Source organism: Chelmon rostratus, chromosome 12, assembly GCF_017976325.1.
Source record: "Chelmon rostratus isolate fCheRos1 chromosome 12, fCheRos1.pri, whole genome shotgun sequence".
Lineage (NCBI taxonomy): Eukaryota > Metazoa > Chordata > Actinopteri > Chaetodontiformes > Chaetodontidae > Chelmon > Chelmon rostratus.
Genome location: NC_055669.1, coordinates 4,685,768 through 4,697,997, shown reverse-complemented (window position 1 = coordinate 4,697,997; position 12,230 = coordinate 4,685,768). Strand labels below are relative to the sequence as shown.

Sequence of the window (12,230 nt, the reverse complement as noted above, 5' to 3'; positions counted from 1 at the left end):
TGAGACACAAGTAACAACAAGCAAACTTTCATCAAGCGGGACAAAGTGTTACTCCATTCAGGAGGTCCACAAGGCCATCTCTTAAGGTCGTTACGCAGGTCATCTAACTTGCTTGAGAATGATTGTGGCAGGGTTTAGTTTTATTTTTTTAAAGTGGAGTTTTGTATGCACCAGGTTCCTGAAAAGTTTTGCAAAAGTTTGTTCAGTTTAACTTTTGGATTATGTAAATTTGTGAATCAAGAATTCCCCATAAAATATTTTGTCTCAGACTGAGTGGGGTGTCCATTTGCAAGGGGAGCCAGAGAGCAAGCGATAGAGGGAACCATGCTTAATGCAGAACTTTGGCACTATTTTTCTTTTTTAAAAGGGGGAGATTCTTCAGATGACCACTTCAGGAGACCGCGGGCTGTGAGCAAACGCGAGCAATTTAAAAGCTCAAGCACCAATTAGGGAATAGGCTCGTTGTTTGAGCTGCCTGTGATGGAACACAACTAAGGTTTATGAGCCATGGGATGATGGGAAAACAGCGCGCACAAGCTCAGGGACCACACATGTGCATACAAATGAAGGTAAAGAGAAGGCCATTTTTCTTAATGTGCAATATGAATAATTTCAGTGCATTAATGTTTATTTTTTGCTTCACAGTTCCTTTTAAATGATCTAACAATACAACTAAGCATTCAAGTACAAAAGCCAGAGACGGAGCATCAGAGTCAATGGATTGTCTCAATGATGTGTGTACACATTCATGTGTGTACCTGAATGTGGGTGACTGTCATTAAAAAGAGATTAAGAAGCGCTACAACAATACTCAGTGTTTGCTTTTATGCTGGAGTGTAATTAACACCATGATGATTATAACTCATCTCCCACACACCTCTGTAATAGACGCACACTTTTTGTCCAACACCTACTGAGTCGTTAAGTTCGTGGGTTTTCCAAGTCATGTCATGATTGATGAGTTACAGTTTAAATCGTGTGAATAAAGGGTGGTAAAGCCCCTGCAGACCCAACGCACACAACACACTCTGTTTGAGGTTAATTCAGGATAGGGTGAATTAGGCCGTTCAGGGCTTAATTAACAGACACTACTCCTGTTAAAGCCCTAAAAGGGTTCACTGTAATGCAAGGTCAAAAAGATATCTTTAACAGAGTGTGGGGCTGGCGAGAAAATGTGTGTTTTTTCTTCCTTTCTTTGTGTATGTTTACCTAGATCATCAAAATACAGACTAAAAGCACTTATAGCCACTACGTGCAGAACTTTTATGTGATTAGAATATCTTATTATGAACTGCTGCGAGGGCATATGGTTTTGTTTGTTAAGCAGGCTTTTAGCCCATTCATCTTAAAGCTCCTGGGTCCGATCAGAACATTAATTGTACAAATAGGCCAAACGCAACAAAAACAAAGGGAGACCCCGAGCCAAGTACACGTCTGCGCACTGGAACGCTCCCCGCAAACCACCGAAAGATACAAAGGAAATAACCAGGAGAGAAGTGAGGCCGAGAAAACAAGACCACCGGTGTCATGTTCTCAAATCACACAGAATGCTGCAGAGCTGGAGAGACCCTGGTGCACCAGGGCTCTTCATGTAAACTGACATTCAGACTAGACTAAGTACAAGTGAAAGGAATGGACGACAAAAAAATCTAATAAATGTTACACAGGAGCAGCGGGAGCACATAACAACCCACAAATCTCTCACATGCTAAACAAAGACAAATGACACCCAGTCTGGGAAATTTAACAGTCAGGTGTAGTGAGTGAAAGTCTCCTTTGTTAACACAGCTGCCTCCAGATCCAGTAATGGCTTGCAAACTAAATAAATAGCTGTATCTGTGTGCGTTTAACTCTGTGCATATAGGTCGCACAAAATCAGAACATTCCAGGTCTAACAGCACTGTTCACTTGAACTTCCCTTTGCTAGTTGTGGGCGTCTTTGCATCTGTGTGCATGTTGTTCATGTCCTTGACAATTTTAGCATGCAGCTTGGGGGGGCCTTGTGATCGGGTCACCGAGTCTAATCGACAGATAAGCCCGTACCAATCGCAGGAATGTGCAGGTAAATGAGGTCTGGTAGAGGGGAGAGCCACATCAGGGGAGAATGAAATTAAAGTGTGGATGTTCACGTCTTGACCTCTGAGCTGCTTCACTGTGTGTGTGAGTGTGTGTGTGTGTGTGTGTGTGTGTGAGAGAGAGAGAGAGAGAGTGTGTGTGCAAGCGTGAAAAAATGTTTAAGTAGTGGCACTCTGCAGGCCATGAGCCTGCACGACCAATCAAAGGCAATGAAGAAGAAGATGATGCCTTTGTTTGTAGTGTGTGTAAGAGGGCGAGGAGATGTAGATCAGGGAGCAATAGAAAACACCTTGTTTGAAGTCAACTATGTAGAACCCCATTGTGTGACTGCATTTGGGCACTAATATTTGCATTCGCAGACTTATTCATCCGCATGCGGCCGAGAATGCCAATGCCCTTGCACTCCTGGCCGGCCAAACTTTAATCTATCCTTGTCAAACTGCCTCACTTTCCACTAATCAGCTCTCATCATTCGATCGTCACTTGCCACCTCCTGGCAGATGGAAATTAAATGTGGCAGTTATATTAGGACAGCTGGGTGCCTTTTAGGGCAAAGGAGATTGGCAATGATTAGTTCGGTTTAGTCTTGGTTTAGTTCAGCAGCGCTCAGCGTCAGCTGGGACCACGGGGGGATATTAAAATGGACGAGCAGCCCGGCCTGAAGACACCTGATGGCCAAACACGCAGCAAATTATGTCACTAAACCCTCTCTGATTTACTTTGAATTTGCAATTTAGGGGCAAATCATATAGCATAATAAAAAAATCTTGATTTATTGAACAACACCTGTAAATGAATGCACCAGTATTAATCTGTAGGTAAAGACAGCATGGGGGCTTCATTGCAACAAGACGATTTGCAGACGTGTGTGGAGGGATGTGAAACTGTACCTCGATCTGTATGACAGACCTGTGATAAAAAAAAACCTGAGTGTCTTTTTTCAGAGCGAGGGCCTGTGAGCCTCGGGTCAAGGCGCAGAAAACCTGAAGTTACAGACGGACTGCCGCACACGTTTGCAAATGTCAGGCACGGCAGGAGCACGGCAAAAGTCACGAGTCAAACCGAGAGGCGGACATGAGGCGGAACTGAAGAGTTGTCTCTTTTTCTAACTCTTCTAGCTTTTTCAGGACATATTTTCAGACTCTTTTCTCCACATGTGTTATTAAAGGTTATGACTACGTGGTAGCCTCTGCTGTAATCCTGCAGTCTCACTTGTGTCCATGGTAAACATTTGATTTGTTTGGTACGTTCTCCTCTGATGCTGTTTGTTGTTCAGATTGTACGCTGAGGGTCTCAGACAGGGATGCAGGGATATTAGGTCTGCAACACTGTCACTCTGAGGTCCCTGCTGTGACTTCACATGCTTTACACTGTCTCTCAATCCGTGGTTCTGGTATTTTCCTTCTTGGATTTTGCTAGTCTTCTCCTAGTTTCCGAGGAGGGGCTCCCTGGGTTCGATATAGGCTTTTCGCCATCTCAAACATGACCACCATTTTTGACTTCAAAAGAAAAGTGGCACTTTCAGGAAAAGCAGGGAAACACTGCAAAAAAACAGGATGTCACTGTTTTATTGTGACTTGTTCACAGCAGCCACTAAAAACACACGAGTTACCACCTTTCTCCCAAACAGACACAACTGCCATTGTTCTGCACATGATGACTGTTGTTCCCTGAAACACAGAGGGGAAATGGCCCTCCAGAACGTTCTGCGAAAAGCCTCTCTCGACCACTTAGACAGTCACAGACAGACATCAAGAGTCACTTTAGACTCACTCAACCAGCTCCTGTGGTGGAGAATCAGACTCCTGGGGTCAGTAACTGCTTAATGAGTGTTTGCTTACTTCCTGACGTCTGCTTTACTGTTTCATTTCAATTTATGTGCTGAGGCTCGTCTGCGGTGACGCTCAGAATGTGTCTGTCTCCTGGGCGGGCAGTCCTGAACTGACTTCATGCCCTCCACAGTCACACATCAAGTGTCCAAGAAGAAAACAGAGTAAATCTTGCTCTACGTGAATGCGTAAAGCCGGGTGTGACGTGTTGAGGGACATGGTTGCATGATTATTGGGGGATAACATGGTTTCACACATCTCTATGGATGTCTCGTTTCCTACTACGGAATGATGGATTGTGTGTAAAATAATAAAAAAACATATATCCTAATATTCATGCTGAATTTTTCCGTGACACAAAAGAAAACAAGAGCACCATGCTCTTCTCTGAACTTTGCTTAACGTCTCTCTCAGCCTTTCTTTGTCTCTTTTTCCAGCATCTCCTCCTTCTGATTCCTCTTTCGCCCTCCTTCTCACTCAACACACAGCATGATTGCACCTTTTTTTCACAATGCAAACATGTGTGGTAGGTGTGAGAGACGAGAGCTGTAATATAATATTCCTTCTCTGCATCTCCCTGCTAAAACAAGAAAACCAATTTCTCTTCTCTCACATTTTCTGACACTTTCTCTGCTTTCGCATTCTCACTGTGACTCTCTTTTGCTTACTTCCTTGTTTCCGCCTTTCTTCTTCTTCTTCTGTCGGTCTTTAGCTCTCTTTAAGTCCAAAAGGTGCATTCGCGCGCTTATCTAAGCATGTAAACTGCTGTCAAATTCAACCCACGCGCACAAACACACATCTGCTTTTAGGGGAGCCTAATGACTAGCAGTGTACGGCTTTGAAGAGAATGCATCTGAGGGAAAATGTGCACACATATATGCAAGCGCACAAACGCAAAGCTCATTAAATCTAATCTGTGTTTGACAGAGTCAGACGTCTCGCAGAGGAAAGTGATGACAAGACAAAATACACAAAAAGAACCTCCATATCCTCCTCCTCTGCTTCATACTTCCACAAATAGGATTGTGGCACCATTTTTTTCTGGACGCTACCAAATTTGATCTATTTCCACCCACGAGGGATTGAGACCAGAGTACCATTGTGAGGGTATGAGTGAGAGTCTGGGACACTTCAAGGCTTGTGTGAATATATTCTTGTGTTTTAAGTTCTGACAGTGATTTTAGTCAGTCTGTACTTCTTCAAGGGGTAAATTGGTGCTTAGATCCTGGGGTTGGTATTGAAGCTATCTTAAGGTCTAGGTGTAGAATGTAGTTTAAAGTCAAAGCTCCATTAATCAATATCTTTTATATAAACAATTGCTTAATGATTTGGTTTAATGTGAAAAGTGTCACTTGAAGTGATGAACCTTCCTTTGCAGTTCCACTCAGCCTTATGCGACTTTTTAATCTCATCTGGCTAATTGTTTTGGCTTTTTACGGCCGGATAAGTACACTCTCATCGGTCTTGTCTGCGGCAGTGGCAGTCAGCGGTTTTCAGGAAAAGAATACAAAAAAGTTTAAGCAAAAGCTGTCTAAGCTAAAAGCCCCAATAAACAAACCCAAAGTTAATTGCCGTGAACCAGAGGGCAGATAGACTAAGTCAGTGATTTGCTGTTGAAGAGAAATGATCATGCAGCAACTTTCAGTAAAAGCTGGTGGAGACCAAAAATGTGCTAAAAAGGAGAACAAACACACTTAAATTTGTCAGGTATCCAGAAACATGGCTCCAAATGAACGCTACAGTTGCTCTGTGTCTGCTGGACATGTAAATAGGTGACCAGGTAATATGTCAGGTGTGTGTCTTTTATGTAGCTCACAACACTGAGAGGCTAATGTCACCGATTGCAGGTGTTAACAGGTGTTGGAGAGTATATATACATGCATATATAAAGCTTTTTGTGGCTCTAATAGGGAGCGGCACTAAGTCTGACAAAAAGGTGATGTCACTTGAGTCATCACTAGTTGGGTTTAAAAAAATCTGTAGTTGTGAGCTCACCAGACCCACTCCTTATTGCCCCTTGAAGCTACAGCACCTCGAGGCTACGTCAGCCACTGCTAGCACAACACACCCAAATCTCCGACAGAGATGTCAGCGGTTGAGTTGCAGCGTGGGTAATGTAGGCGGCATGTTTTGACAAGGAAGAAGAATGAATGGAATGAAAAAGATAATAGCTATGTTTCGGCTGCATCGATTTTCCGACAATATTTTTGGAGTTCAAAGCTACATTGGTAGATTACTCTTCAAAGACTGTATAGCAACAATACATGTAGCTGTGCTTAACTTTGTCATGACAGAAGGCTCGGATGTTGCCTGAAAACCAATCTTTGATACCAGCCGACGCCTAACAGGCTACACTAAACTGTAGACACAGGACAGATGCATGATGGGAAACTCGGAGCATGAGCATGTATTAGTATATGTGTTTATCCATGGGTTTGTGTGTGTTTGTGTTGGTATGAAGCTGGGGATTTGGGGCAGCTTTGACCCATGCTGTACCAAGTGGAATGACTCATCATCTCTATAGTACACAACAGATGGAGCTCAGAGCTATTCAGATTCATATAATACCCCTCCATCCATCCCTTCCTCCCACACTCGCCAACAAGAGAGGAGTCCTGTTCATCCGCCACTGATGGATTCAAGTCAGTCCTCCTGTTTACAAAAACATACTCTCCAGTCTATACATGCACATATTCATGGGTATGAGAGAGAGGAGGAGAAAGAGGGAAAAATCGACTTATGCATGTGATCTTCAGATGTTGTTTGTGTTAATATATTACAGCATTTTGGAGTGAAAGCATTCATTTCCTGTCTTCTGCACGCCTGCAGATTCTCTCCATTATATTGCCTTTCATCAGACCCCTTTGTGAAACGATGACTCATTAAATCATCATTCATCTTTGTGATCAAAGCGCTATGATTTTAGCCTCTGACACCATCAGCCTCATTTTTAACGGAGGCTTTTAAACTAAATGGCACCTCCGAGCTCCTGCGTTTCCCAGCATGAAGCCATCTCTCCTCCATCCTGTGTGGAAGAAATCCATTTACTGTGCCTCCACTGACTTCAGTATGTGAGAAGTACCCTCTTTTAGCCACTAGATGGTGCTCGTGGATCACAGACATGTCCGCATGTTTTGGAAACAGGACATACCAATGTACATGCTCCAGTGTCAAGCAGACAAAAGCAGGGCGAATCATACCTAACCTTTCAAATGTGCTTGGCCGAGATGAACATTATACGGCGATGGAACGTAATCATGAGCTCTCGCTGATCTGAGAATGCTGGAAATCAAAGCAGGCAGTAGCTCAGTGAATGGGGAGGCGGCGAGATGGAAAACTGTATTAAAAGGGGGCGTTTCGGAGGGATCACGCCTATTGTACGCAGAGGAGAAAAATGATAAACAGAATTAGCGAAGAGGCAAGCAGCAAAGAGGAAAATGAATGAGATGCAGATAAACAATGCTGCTGTGTGTCTGTCTGTGTGATGCATTCTAAACTCCAAACCCGGGAAATGCAATGCATCAGAGCGCTTTAACAAATCTGTGTGACAGGCAAATCTTCTTAGATGTGTTGTGCAGTTTTTCCTCTGCCTGTGTGCGCAGTTCAAGCGACTCCTTCGCAGGCAGCCACGTGCAGCTTCTACCTGATATTTCACGGCAGCAGGGCGACGCTGCGCCCGCATCCAGATAAAGCAAATTGTAAATAAAAAAGTGTGCATCTTTCCCTCGGCTGCAAAAAGCCATGCTGAGATTCGGCGCGATTGCTTGTGCGTGGAGGATACAAGCAAAGAGGGCGAGGCGAAGGGAAAACAGGGGCAGGAGCAGCATGAGTTTGTATGTTTTTGCGCGAGCGAGGAAGTGATAAGTTGAGATGACTGACAGAGAGAGAAATGCCTGTGTGTAGTGTGGGAGGATATGCATTAGCATGTTTGCGCTCCACAGTGTAATAACCATGTGAATCCATGTCAGCAGCACAATCAACCACTTCAACAAGACGATCAGCACCGACTCACAAACTCCCAGGAAGCTGCATGCGTTTCAGACATATCGAAGCAGACGAATGCAGACCCTTCACCTCTTAATGAGATGATAGCTGTGGCAATGTGGTAAAAAAAATATAACTGCACGATTTAGTGATTATGCAGGTCAGCGTTTACCCGAAGGCCTGAGTTTGCCCACGACTGCTGAAGCATCTTTGAGCGAGACGATCAAACCCTGCTGCTAACTGGCTGACCTGCACCTCAAAGAGACGGCAAAACACAGTCAGCTGTCCTGTCAGCTTACACATCACGAGTAAGTGATGGAACTGAAACAGCTCATTCACCTGGACTTCATCACCGATCTCACATTAATGGGGAAAGAAAGAAGATGCAGAAACAGATCATGGTAATGTGCTTGAGTGGGAATTATGAATCTGTTTACTAGTGAAGATACTTTCCATCAAATCGCAGTTATGACAACTCTGCAGTCTCTTCATCTTTAATCTCATTATTTTCTTCCCAGAGAAAGAAATCACAGCACATGTTCAGCCAACTAAAGCAATGATTCAGCTCGAGGATGCAGGACACACGCTGCAGCACCATCCTCCTTGTTCAGCTGCTGGGTGTTTTCAATAGTTTCCGTCAATTTTGCTCACTAGGAAGTGCAGCAGTTGGTTGGTTGAGGCGCCATGTGTGAATGGTGCTGACCGGTGTGTCTCACGCTGTCAGGAGGCCCACTGCGTTCGCTGCAGGCCACATGCTGTATGCTAAACGAGCTCCTGGGCTCGGCGCTGTGCCTCCTGAACCTGCAGTGCAAAGTTCGATGCGAGAAACGACGCACGCCAATAAAATCCGACTGAGATTTTAAAAGGCTGCTGAAAACTGCACTTTTCTGCCAAACTTTGATGAGTTTTAGTCCATTTACATAATAATAATCTCTATTTGTTCTCTGCCTCTGCACTTGATGCTGATTTGAAGTGAACCTAGCTCAGCACAGTAGGACACAGGGTGATATTGTTGTATTGATATTGTTTGTCTATGTTTCCTCAAACCTGATCAAACTGTCCTGGTGGACGAGTGGTAAGAAGCATACCATGTGACTGCAGTGTCGCCAGTTTGACTCTGCCGGTGGACCTGTGCTGAATGTCTCAGTCCCCCCCTGTCTGTAGCCACACAGGCAGTGTGAAATAAAAGCAAAATGCCCAAAAATTAAACACATATTTGATCAAAGCACACTCACCTGATGAAGCAGAGGAGTTGTTTATGAGCTTTTGACATTATTTTTTTGTACGTTAACTGTGGTTGTTGCTTATTTAAATCATCACTTACGTAATAGAGAGATTCGATTTACCATCAAGGGCTTTACATCTAAAATTGAAAAGAATGGATGATTAAAAGATACATTTGTGTTTCACATTTTTGTGATACAAATTGTGTTCACTGACAATGAAGCGTTTTCCAAAGTGCTCCTGAGCCCATGTGTGTAATCTCCTTTATACAATCATGTGTTCACAAAGTGGTGAACCTCGCTCCATCCTCGCTTGTGATCGACTGAGCCTATCCAGGATGCTCCTTTCATACCCAATCATGACACTATCACCTGTTACCAATCCACCTGTTTACCTGTGGAATGATCCAAACAGGTGTTTTTGGAGCGTTCCACAACTTTCCCAGTCTTTTGTTACGCCTGTCCCAATGTGTTGCTGCCATCAAATTCAGAATAAGCAGATATTTACAAAAATCAATGAAGTTAACGAGGTTAAACATTAAATATATTGTCTTTGTGCTCTTTTTGTACTCACATTCTGTTTTATTCATATTTTATAGAGCGTCCCAACTCTTTTGCTCTCCCTATTTTCTCTACTATTTTAGAGCCGCAGGTGTGACGTATAAAGAACAAGTCCTAAAATGAAATTCGTGAGTAATTTTCAAATGGACATGTTTTCAAAAACCCTGTCCGATTGAAGCATTTCATTCATACACAGTCAGGCAAAGAAGCTAAAATAGTGTGAGAATCTGTCATTATAGGAAAAGTGGTGTTTTCTAAGTGATGCTGATGAGATCACTTTCTGGCCATCATATGTTTCCTCCCACCTGCTTTTATGACTACTTCAATTGAAATGCCAAAAGTCTGGAGAAAAAGGCTTTGGTGGAAGAGTTGGCATATCAATAAAAAGAAGGTGCGCTAAAAGCTGATGGATGGGATTTTTCAAATAAATCGTGTTAACAGTGAGATTTTGAGAGGCGTTTTGGCATGCATGAGCGAATGGGTGGCAGAGTAAAATCTATTCCCCTTACTCAGACACGGATCAGCGGATAAGGAAGATGGAAAATATCTGGTCTTACATCAGAGCCAGGAAACTACAAAACCTAAAGTTCTCCTGAAGTTCAGCATCGCTTTCATGCAACGATACATCCGCAGCATTACCCTGCCCCCCCGCTCCCCTTTTTACCTTTGCAGGCTTTCTCAGTCAAGCCTAGATGGACGAGGACTTTCAGTCTGCGTTATCCTGCTTCATCCAACATGGCTCGACATGCAAGCACATTCAGAGGAGTTATCTGCGGCCGTAACGGCAGACAAGGCTCGCTAAGCCTGGATGAAAGCTTTGTGTTTAAAGCAGTATGTGGCGCATGGCGGGCTGCGAGCAGGCGCTGTTTGTCTAAGTGCTGATTAGAGCTGCTGACCGTGGCCTGACAGCCCCATTAGTGACATCTCCTTTATAGACGCTGAAGGGCCCAGTAATGCCGTCCGTCTGTCAGTGTGCTCCTTTACATGTTCTCTGTACATGCTCATCAGCGTCACTTTCTTAACCTTTCACTGTCTCCTCCCTCCTTCCTCATGCATTATTGGCTTCTCAGTTTTCCCAACAAGCTGCACTCTCCATGAATATCCAGTGAAATATCACAGTCTCAGGTGTTCTGTTTATGCACAGAAACACATCTAACCATGCTACGAGACACGGAAAAAAGGTACCTGGGAAGCTCCAATATCCCCTAAACACTTTCACATTGATTTTCGCTGTCTGCGAAAGCTGAATCTTCAAGGTCCAGTGTGTGGACTTTATGGGATCTATCGGCAGATATGGAACATAATATTCAGAGTTATGTTTTCATTACTGTACAATCACCTGAAACGAAGTATCACTGTGTTTTCGTTACCTTAGAAGGGTTTTTTAATATCTACAGAGAGAGCAGGCCCTCTTCCATGGAGTCCGCCATGTTGCACGGCCATGTTTCCACAGGAGCCCAGGATGGACAAACCAAACACGGCTCTCGGAGAGGATGTTCGGTCAAGAAACTTGACACCGCTACCTTCGCCATTCCAAAACAAACAATGATAAGCTACAAACATCAGTCTCTGGGACCTCTGCTGCCTTACTTTAAGCCATTCTACATAAATGGGGAACTGGCCTTGCACTGGTACTGATCACCGGCAGTGGATGCTGCAGAATTCTCTCATATGAACGGAATTCATCGAGATGCTGGACTGCTCATTGAAGGTACTCACAGAATAAACATCATATCCTTAACGAGGCCTCAGCTGGAATGCAAGCCAGTATCCAGCACACAATACGTAAATGTATTGTCACGGATGTTGAATTTATAGCTCTCGTTTCTATCTTACGCTCGTCCTCACTTGTTTCTTTGTCTTTGTCTCCGGTACTTCTCTCTCTATCCACCCCATCAGTTGCTCGGCCGACAATATGTTGGATTTGTCGAGAGATTTTAACCAGGAGCGATTTATCAATTTTTCCTCCCACATGCCTCACAGTCAAACATTACACCACCCGCTCTTTTCTCTCACAGATCTGTGAGTTGTTGCGGGCTATAACGCTGAGCGGTGTGAGCTCGCCTGCTACTGAAGACCAGAGTAATGTAGTGCAGCAAAATGTTTCTTCGCTGATGGCGGGGTCTGACTCTGCTGCATCCCTGTATGGGAGGCTGTAATGTACCTCGGATCCAGGAGAGAGACAACTGAATAAGGTGTACTTTAGAAGCTGCTGGTGGTTGAGAAATAACATGAAGCATGACTAGAAAAGGCCAAGTTTGCATCAGTGAAATAGGGCCGCCTGAGACCTTACAAGCCTGAATATCCGTCACTGACTACAAAAGAGTCCGCTTTGACTGATGACCTTTTCTTTGTGCTTGCTTTTATTAGACAGGATCAGGAACGTCAGACTTCATGTCTGCATGTTTAATTCAATAACTATTACTTTTTATTCTGTTTTACCCTCTATATAGAGAAAACATGACTTCATCTCACTGTGTGCTTGTGTTTTCCTTATGTTCTGGGCTTTTAATTTGAAATGACAATGGAGCGCACTATTAAATTCACATTTCTCCCC

The 12,230-nt window shown here is 43.8% G+C and overlaps 1 protein-coding gene across 1 annotated transcript in view; it reads right to left on the bottom strand.

Annotated features, from left to right (window-relative positions):
• The window catches only part of astn1 (astrotactin 1), a 352,841-nt gene that overhangs the window by 48,827 nt on the left and 291,784 nt on the right, over positions 1 to 12,230 (bottom strand). The gene's annotated exons all lie outside the window — the stretch shown is intronic.